This window comes from Peromyscus leucopus, chromosome 6 (genome assembly GCF_004664715.2).
Source record: "Peromyscus leucopus breed LL Stock chromosome 6, UCI_PerLeu_2.1, whole genome shotgun sequence".
Taxonomy (NCBI): Eukaryota; Metazoa; Chordata; class Mammalia; order Rodentia; family Cricetidae; genus Peromyscus; species Peromyscus leucopus.
Genome location: NC_051068.1, coordinates 24,387,989 through 24,397,176, shown reverse-complemented (window position 1 = coordinate 24,397,176; position 9,188 = coordinate 24,387,989). Strand labels below are relative to the sequence as shown.

Here is a 9,188-nt window from a genome sequence, read left to right as displayed (position 1 = left end):
ATGAGACAAGAAGCAGGAACCTGGTTTTGGCTCTGTTTAGAATTGGTTATTAAATATTCTCAGGTTTAAGGTGGAAACTCGAGCCGTTGGGCGCCATTTGTAGCTGGAGGGCTTCTCTCCAGGTTCCCCAAGCCCTGCAGCCCCACAATCCACTTATAAAATAATCACTCAGACGCTTATATCACTTATAAACTGTATGGCCATGGCAGGCTTCTCGCTAACTGTTCTTTTATCTTAAATTAACCCATTTTTATAAATCTATAGCTTGCCACGTGGCTGGTGGCTTACCGGCGTCTCTACATGCTCTTCTCCTCGCGGTGGCTGCAGTCTCTCTCTCCCAGCCTTCCGCTTCCCAGAATTCTCCTCTCTCCTTGTCCCACCTACCTCCTGCCTGGTCATTGGCCATCAGTGTTTTATTTACATAGAGTGATATCCACAGCAGTTGTGGCTAAAATTACGCAATTGGCAAGAAAGTGTCCTTGCCTTGACTGCTTACATTATGCAGTCCAAAATGGACAAGCAGAACACAAATAAAAGACTGCTGAACCTTTCCAAGGCAAGGTAAGAAGGTTCTTTAGAAAATCCTGCTTCACAGATGAGCCTGTCAGATATGCTAGGCCTATAGACTAAAGATGGATGCCACAACATTGCAGAGAAATTTTGGTGACTGTCCAGGCAGCCAGCTGTTTCTGTCATTACTCATATTTTTTGGAAGTTGCTTATTTGCACTTCCTGCTTACTCAGTTAATATTATTTCCTTCTTGAGTCTGTGAGGGAGTTCAAGACTAGACAGTTATAGTTTTCCTTGTTACTCACTGAAGAGGTGCAAAGTGTATAAGAGTGAAAGACATCAAAAGATATTTTTGGTTGGTAATACAAGTTAGGATAGAATGTAAATTAGGTACAACCCTTTGGACTCACAAAAATTGATAGTTAATGGATTATTTTCTCTGAATTTGTCAAATATTTACAGACTGGATGTTGTTAATGTAACTCTTGATTATATATATTATATATATACTTATTGTACTTACTGTATATAGGTTTTCTTATATCAGTTGTAGCCTTCTTTTATTATTTTAGACAAAAAAGGGGAAATGTGATGACATATTGTGTACCCCAATAAAGTTTGCCTGAGGATCAGAGAACAGAGCCAACCACTATATTAGACATAGAGGCCATACAGTGGTGGCACACACCTTTAATCATATCAGTCAGGAGGTAGAGATCTATCTGGATCTCTGTGAGTTCAAGGCCACACTGGAAACAGAGCCAGGCATTGGTGGCACATATCTTTTATCCAGGACTAGGAAGCACACATGCCTTTGGTCCCAGGAAGTGATGGCAGGTCAGAGAAAGGTCTATAAGGCATGAGAAAACAGGAACTAAAGTAGTTCAACTGAGATTTTTTTCAGATGAAGACTCAGAAGGTTTCAGTCAGAGGGTTTGTGGAGTTGGTGAGGTGATAGGTGGTAATTGTGGCTTGCTCTGCTTCTTTTAGCTTTACACCAACATCTGGCTCCAGATATTTTTATTGTAAGACCTTTTAAGAATTCAAACAGCATGTTTGTTTGTTTGGTTTCAACTTCCAGGAGAACTAACACATGAAATTAAGATTATAAACATATTCTTAGTTATTTAAAAAGATCATTTATGGTAATTAGCTTTGGAATTCTTAAGCATCCAACGTGGATGGTTCTTGAGGTAAATAAACTCTCAAGATTTGATTTAGTTTTCTTCTGGACATAAGGACTATATGATACAAACATTATTATGAGTGTATTGAGATGGAAGTAGTGATAGAGTGTCAATCTATGATCAGGGCCAGGCAATTACCTAAGAGTGGATCTTTAACATATTAATCTTTGTTTTTGGAGCTACCTTCATAATAGAGAATTGAGAATTATGAAATGACAAATAAATAAAAAACAAACTGCTTTTGATCATGGTGTTCTATTATAGCAATAGTAACATAGCCAAAAAATATAGAAAATGAGAAATAAATGATACCCAGCCAATATTAACCAGAACCAATATCGCCATATTTCAGTAAACTTCTGTTTAGTTAGAATAGACATTGTGTCTAAAGTTGCACAGCCTAAGAAGGGATTTTCTAATCTTTCTGATTTTTTAATAAACACACCATGCCTGTGAGATTTCTGGAACCACAAACTTAGTAAGAATTCCCATAGATAAATATCTAATCTCTCTCTCTCTCTCTTTCTGTCTCTCTGTGTGTCTCCTCTGTATCTCCCTCTTGGTGTGTCTGTGCATCTGGGTCTCTGTTTCACACATATTTATTTATGTATATATAGCCTGATTTTATATATATAAAGACCTCATTTATATACAATACTCATTTCATAGTTTTATATACATACATATATGTCACCTTTCAAAAATACACATCATATGTTAAATTGATTTTTTGAAGCACTATAGAATAATGCCATAAACTAGGTGCTTATAGAAAATAGACCCTTGCTTTCTGTGGTCCTTGACTCTGGAATTCAGAGTTTGAGGCATGATAGATGCAGGCTTGGTGAGTGTTACCTTCTGATTTGCAAACATCTATGTCTTACTTTGTCTTCACATGGCCTAAGTAGAAAAGAGATATTCACTTCTTTGAAAATGGCTGCACTCTCATTCATGAGGTTTCCTAATCATTTTTTCTAATTATAATTTTTTCCCATTTTCCAATTTTTAGACACCTTCACACTTCTGAATAAGACAACAATATATGTATTTTAGGTCATCACAGGTATTAAATCAATGGCATCTCCCACTTCTCCAAATTTGTATCCTTCTTACATCTCATCATATCAAAATTGAGTCTAAGATCACAAGAAATTCACATCAAAATCAACTTTCAACAGAGCCTGGCAGTGGGCCTTCCTGAAACAGCTCACTCTCCACGTATAAGCCTATGAAAACAAACAACCTATTTGCCTCAAAAAATACAATGGCAAGGAATCCTAGGATAAATATTCCCATTACCCAAAGCACAAATAAGAACAGAAAAGATGTGTCCTGTTACTAAATATATCTGAGACAAATGTAGTCAAATTTTGAAACTTTAGGTCACCAACTTACCTCAGTACCCTACACTATAGACTGTGTGACCTGATGATCCTGCTTGGCTGACCAACAGGACACTGATTTTATCACTAAGGAAGGGCTTGGTCACTTGCCCAAGGCTCACCCCTGAGGCTCTAGGAACTCCTTCTAAGAGTGAGGGCCAAAAGGAAAAGACACAGGATGGGTGGGTGGGGCGCACAAAACTCACAATAAAATGAGAATGGCTCACTGGGAAAGGAGTGTTATCTCTAAAATGGAAAGGGAACAATAAAAAAAAATAGGTGTGAAATCTCCATAAGAAATCATCCCTCTGAGACCTTTAGTTTAGGCCTCCAAAACTCATTTTGATATTTTTAGTTTTTTGATGTTTTGAAATAATGAAATACTATAATTTGTCACTATAATGTGACATTACTAATGGTATATCATATTTCTCATGGAATCTCACAAAACTGAGACAACTGTATATTAAATAAAGAAATATCACTGTATACTAGGAAATTAGAGTATTTTACCTATAAAACACACTTGTATTTTATGTAGAAAAATTATATAATATAGAAAAATTACATAATGACATCACTTTGAAAAACCCAGGAGAGGTTTAAATTGAAAAGCCCACTCAGGAAGAAAAGTTAATATTTTGTGTTGCTACAGGGTCAATTAATTAAAAAATTTCTAAACAAATGCAAATAAAGACAAAAAATCCATAAAACTAACAGTGATACAGCAAAACTTAGTATAGTTGGTGGCAATTTGAATACAATTTTACATATGATAAATATATAATAACTGTAAAAGCAATTATATTTCAAGAAAATTATTAATAAAATGCAAGCTATATACACATATAACATGAATATATATGATGGAGAATAAGTTTAAAAGAGCAAAAATGATTCAAGAGGTCCCATTGATTAATTGTTTTTCTCAGTGTCTGTGCTACTGGTGTTATATTTAGGAAGTGATCTCAAGTGCCAATGTGTTCAAGACTACTTCATACTTTCTATTCTATCAGGTTCAAAGTAACTGGATTTATGTTGAGGTCTTTGATCCACTTGGACTTAAGTTTTGTGCACGGTGACAGATATAGATCTATTTGCAGCCTTCTACATGTCGACATCCAGTTATGCCAGTACCATTTGTTGAAGATGCTTTCTTTTTTCCATTGTATAATTTTGGGTTTTTTTGTCAAAAATTATATGTTCATAAGTGTGCAGATTATATTCAGGGTCTTCAATTCGATTCCATTGATCCACATGTCAGTTTTTATGCCAGTACCAAGCTGTTTTTATTACTGTAGCTCTATAGTAGAGCTTGAGGTCAGGGATCATGATGCCTCCAGAGGTTGCTTTATTTACAGGATTCTTTTGGCTATCCTGGGTTTTCTGTTTTTCCATATGAAGTTGAGTATTGTTCTTTCCAGGTCTGTGAAGAATTGTGTTGGTATTTTGATGGGGATTGCATTGAATCTGTAGATTGCTTTTGGTAAGATTGCCATTTTTACTATGTTGGTCCTGCCTATCCATGAGCATGGGAGATCTTTCCATTTTCTGACATCTTCAATTTCTTTCTTCAGAGACTTAAAGTTTTTGTAGAGCAAAGTTTTTGTCAGCAAGACAAAGTGACAGCCTACAGAATGGGAAAAGATCTTCACCAACCCTACATCTAACAGAGGGCTGATATCCAGAAAATATAAAGAACTCAAGAAATTAGATGTCAAAATGCCCAACAGTCCAATTAAAATATGGGCTATAGAACTAAACAGAGAATTCTCAACAGAGGAAACTCACATGGCTAAAAGACATTTAATGAATTGCACAACATCCCTAATCATCAGGGAAATGCAAATCAAAATGACTCTGAGATACCACCTTACACCCCTCAGAATGGCTAAGATCAAAACCACTGAAGACACCTTATGTTGGAGAGGATGTGGAGCAAGGGGAACTCTCCTCCAATGTTGGTGGGAATGCAAGCTTGTACAACCACTTTGGAAATCAATATGGTGCTTTCTTAGAAAATTGGGAATCAATCTCCCCCAAGATCCAGCTATACCACTCTTGGGCATATAACCAAGGAATGCTCAATCATACCACAAGGGCACTTGCTCAGCTATGTTCATAGCAGCATTGTTTGTAATAGACAGAACCTGGAAACAACCTAGATGCCCTTCAACTGAAGAATGGGTAAATAAAATGTGGTACATATACACAATGGAGTACTACTCAGTAGAGAAAAACAATGACAACATGAGGTTAGCAGGCAAATGGATGGATCTAGCAAAAATCATCCTGAGTGAGGTAACCCAGACTCAGAAAGACAAACATGGTATGTACTCACACATAGGAGGATACTAGATGTAAAACAAAGATGACTAGACTGCTACTCACAACACCAGGGATGCTACCCAGAAAATAGGACTTCAAGAAAGACACAGGGATTGCCCAATGACAGAGAAATGGATGAGATCTACATGAGCAAACTGGACATGATTAGGGGGTGGTAATGAAGGGCAAGGGTCAAGGGAAAGAGAGCTTAGGGTAGTGGGAGATCCCAGTTGGATCAAGAACAGAGAGGGAGAACAAAGAAAGAGAGACCATGATAAATGAAGACCCCATGGGAATAGGAAGAATCAAAGTGCTAGAGAGGTCCCCAGAAATCCACAAAGATACCTCCACAATTGACTACAGGCAATGGTCAAGAGAAAGCCTGAACTGACCTACTCTGGTGATTGGATGGCCAAACACCCTAGCTGTCATGGTAGAACTCTTATCCAATGACTGATGGAAGTCGAGATCCACGACCAGGCCCCAGGTAGAGCTCCAGGAATCCAATCACATAGAAAGAGGAGGGATTATATGAGCAAGAGTTGTTGAAACCATGATTGGAAAAAGCACAGGGACAAATATCCAAACTAGTGGAAACACATGAACTATGAATCAATAGCTGAGGAGCCCCCAACTTGATCAGGCCCTCATTGATTAGCTTGAACTCTTTGGGAGGCCCCCCAAGCAGTGGGACCAGGACCTGTCCTTAGTGTGTGAGCTGTCTGTTTGGAGCCTGGGGCCTATGCAGGGACACTTTGCTCAGCCTGGATGAAGGGAGGAGGGGACTGGACCTGCCTGGACTGAATCTACCAGGCTGAGCGGAATCTCCAGGGGAGTCCTTGCCTTGGAGGAGATGGGAATGGGGGGTGGGTTAGGAGGAGGGCAGGGAGGGGCTTGGGAGGAGGGAGGACAGGGGAATCCGTTTTTTATATGCAAAATTAAATTAAATTACTGGTAAAATTATTAAGGCCACACCACGCAGTTAAAAGAGAGGTTTATTTAATGGTGTAACTTACAAATGAAGGGATAGGTAGGTTGCGGGTTCTGTGAAAGATGCAACACAGTTGGATGGTGTTCTCTGGAGAACTCTCTTGGTCTACCTCTAGCGTCCATTGTCCAAGAAGGAAGAGAGTGCGGGCATCCCAATCTTGGGACTTCAGGGTCCTCCCTTCAGCCTGCCTTGTAGGCGTGATAGTTACTGAAGCCTCAGTGGGGGTGGGAACTTCCAGACCAAGGCTGGAATGGCTACGCACTACATTAAATTATAAAATAAAAATCAAGAGCAAAAATGATACTAAAATGTTACCCGAGTAGGGGGAAAAGAAGACATGCATACAAAGAAATTTCACAAAACATAAATGTGGGATTCATTGGTAATTCATGAGCAACAACTAAAACAATCTAGACCTTGTTTTTGAACAGATATTAGTTTCATCAGCATGCTCAACAGGGAAGTGTTGGTCCTCAGTGTTGGATTGGAGAAGTCATTTTCCTTGGTGGTATAGCCTCTAGATCTCACAGCTCTAACTAATCTCTGTTGCTCACAGAAAAGTACATTAAAATAACAGGGTTCTTGTTGGGAGGAACAGGGCTTAGATGGGAGATAGAAAAGCATCAAATAGGATAATTGGGTGTTCTTACCACTTTAGATGGCAGTGAGACCTCGGAGAATGGAGCCTATAAATATGGCAGACTAAAGTCTCATGCCCTAGCTGACTTTATTCATAACATTAGACATTGTATCCTCTGAGAGTTAAGGGGAGTCACATGAATAAAGTGAACAATCACAAAAGAAAGTCTCACTGTTTTCCAAAACCCCCATTTGGCAACTCACAAAATTCAACTTCAGCCCTAGAGGATCCACCATAGGCACCTGCACAGACATGTCATACACACTTAAGGAAAACCAAAATAAATGCAAAATTTTCACATGTTTTCTATCTCTGAAGAAACCCCCCCTGTGGTGATATTTTAATTGTGCTGAAATGTGATTTTATTTGTATGTTAATAAATAAAGTTTGCCTGGAGATCAGGGGTCATAGCGAGAGCCAGGGACAGCAGTCAGGCAGTGGTAGCCCACACCCTTAATCCAATCACATGGCAGGCAGAGTCTCTGTGTGGTCAAGGACATAGCAAAGCATGGTGACCCTTGAGTGTTTAATCCCAGTACCAACCATAGAGACCAGGAGGTCTGTATAGACAGGCAGTGATGAGAAAGTCATGTAGCTGGGCTTAGAGCCAATGAGAAAGCAGAACAAGAAAGCAATAAAACTCAAGACACACAGGAAGAAGGTCTCTCTCTCAGGGGAAGGACAACAGCCAGTGGTAAGCTAAAGGAAATCGTGGCTCTTGCTCTGATCTCTTAAGCTCTAACTCTGTATTTCACTGTGTTTCTTATTTAATAAGACCATTTACAAATTCGTTTACCCCTCTTTTTCTGTTTTCTCTTGAAAAGGGCTATTGACAGCTGTTAGGTACTGGAGGAGGGACAGCTAGTTTGCTTCTGAGGTATCTACCTGTAGATTGACCATGCTATGGTGGGTGAGTATACACTCATGCATATAGAAGCAGTGCTAATTAGACTCAATAGTTTATATAAATAAAGAAGACATGAAATGTGGAGAAGACACAGTGAAGGAAAATCTGAAAAAAGTGGGCGGTATAAGAAGCCCTATTGTATACACATATGGAATTTTTAGATAATAAATTTTAAAATATATTAAAGAAAAAACAATAGCTGCCTAAATTTAATCTAAAGTTATTTTTATTCTTTATACAAAATTGATTTGTGTGAAATAAATGAGATAAGCAATTTTAATACTCATACTGGTGATGGATAGAATAGCAAGAGGAAGAGAATCTGAAACTACCTTGCACTATACATACATTTAAGTCTTTATTAGACTCATATTATTCTGATAGCTATCAAGGAGGTTCATATGCCCAGCCACTGGAGAACATCATAAATATGCAATGTGGCACAAATTTTCACATAATGAGCACAAATATCGTTTCAAAGAGAAAATCACAATCGAGGCCGTTCTAATCCAGTCTCCATTGTTGCATAAAGAATGCTAAGCAGTAGAATGTGAGGAATGGCTGGAAGAAAACCAGAGAGAAATTATTTTGAGATATTTTTCAAAAACATTTTAATCCCTTGCTCTTCAGATATAAGTAATTATAAGTTTTAATTCCTAATTAGCTGAGAGTGTATTCTCACTAATAAAGTTCTGGAATGAATTTGCAGAGTGAGAAATGCAACTTCTGTGTTTGCAATTAAATATGCAATGGTTTCATATTTTAGAATGATTCTATAACCTCTGAAGTTACAAAAGCATTCAAAATATTGATGGGTAGTTTTAAGCACAGAGTTTTAATCATTAAATTCTCATTTACGTAGAAATACATATGAATATGTATTTCAGTTTACTGTTTTCATAAATGCAGCAATACTATTCCCTATTTTAAGATGTCTAGTTGCATAGGTATGACAACATGGTAGGAACAGCCTGAACAGTGTATGAAAATGAGAAAAGACATTAACTGACTGTAGGAGATACTTAATAGAATTTTGTTTGTAAACCCGGACACATACTAATAATGAGCCTTTTAAACCTGAACAGAGAATGGGAGGAGTTTGGGTTTTCTCTCATAAGCAAATCACACTCCTACTTACCTGCTTTTCTGTCAATTGAAAGGTGAATTCTATTACAGTAGGAGAGCAATTCCCCAGGGTGTTTTAAACAGTTCTGAGGGCTGTCTGTCATGGAAAGCAATCAG

The 9,188-nt window shown here is 38.1% G+C and overlaps 1 pseudogene; it reads left to right on the top strand.

The window, feature by feature from the left end:
* Nucleotides 1-511: 511 nt before the first annotated feature.
* LOC114709236 overlaps nucleotides 512-9,188 on the top strand; it is a 31,106-nt pseudogene continuing 22,429 nt past the window's right edge.